We start from the raw sequence: 1,253 nt of genomic DNA on the forward strand, positions 1-1,253 counted from the left end.
GAAGATCCAAACATGTAATTTCAGCCACCTGATATTTGACAAAGTTGCCAAGAACACACAATGGAGGAAAGATCCTTATCTTTCACCCTGCACAAAAGTCAACTCCAAATGGATCAAAGACCTTAACGTAAAACTGGAAACCCTGAAACTATTAGAACAAAATATTGGCAGTAACTTTCAAGATATAGGTATAGGAAAGGATTTTCTAAATCAGACAGAAGTTGCTCAGGAATTAAGATCAGCAATCAACAAGCGGGACCTCAATAAATTAAAAAGCTTCTGTACAGCAAAAGAAAGAATAAAAAAGTGAAGATAAAACCCACAGAATGGGAAAAAAATCTTCATCAGTGACATATCTGACAGAGGTTTAACATCCATAATATATTAAGAACTCAAAAAACAAGGGAGAAACCAAATGACCCAATTAAAAATGGACTAAAGATCTAAACAGAGAGTTCTCAAAGGAAGATATAAAGATGGCTAAGAAACATCTCAAAAAGTGTTTAACATCCTTAGTAATTAGGGAAATGCAAATTAAAACCACCCTAAGGTACCACCTTACCCCAACCAGAATGGCTAGGATCAAGAAAACAAATGATACCAAATGCTGGTGAAGATGTGGAGAAAGGGAAATGCTCATTCACTGCTGGTGGGATTGCAAAGTCATGCAACCTCTATGGAAAAGAGTGTGGAGAGCTCTTATAAAACTAAAAATGAAAGCCAGGCATGGTGGCGCACATCTTTAATCCCAGCACTCCCAGAGGAGGCAGAGGCAGGCAGATCTCTGTGAGTTCAAGGCCAGCGTGCTCTCCATTAGCAAATCCAGACCAGCTGTGGCTACAGGGAGACCTTGTCTCAAAAAGACCAAAAAAAAAAAAAAAACTAAACATGAACCTACCAACCTACCATATGACCCGGTTATACCACTCCTTGGCATATACCCAAAAGGACTCATCCTATTTTAGAGACACTTCCTGGGCCTGGAGAGATGGTTCAGTGGTTAAGAGCACTGAGTGCTCTTGCAGAGGACCTGGGTTCTATTCCCAGCACCCACATGGTGGCTACAAACCATCCTTAACTCCATTTCCGGGGGAATCTGAAGATCTCTTCTGACCTCCACAGCAGGTGCACACACATACATGCAGGCAATACACTCATACACATAAAATAAAAATAACAAAATAAAATATATAAAAAGATTTGGGGGAAAAGTTTATATTAAGAACTTACTCATGATCTACATTGAAGGAGAA

Source organism: Nannospalax galili, unplaced genomic scaffold (genome assembly GCF_000622305.1).
Source record: "Nannospalax galili isolate Female #2095 unplaced genomic scaffold, S.galili_v1.0 scaffold634, whole genome shotgun sequence".
In the NCBI taxonomy this organism is placed as follows: Eukaryota; Metazoa; Chordata; class Mammalia; order Rodentia; family Spalacidae; genus Nannospalax; species Nannospalax galili.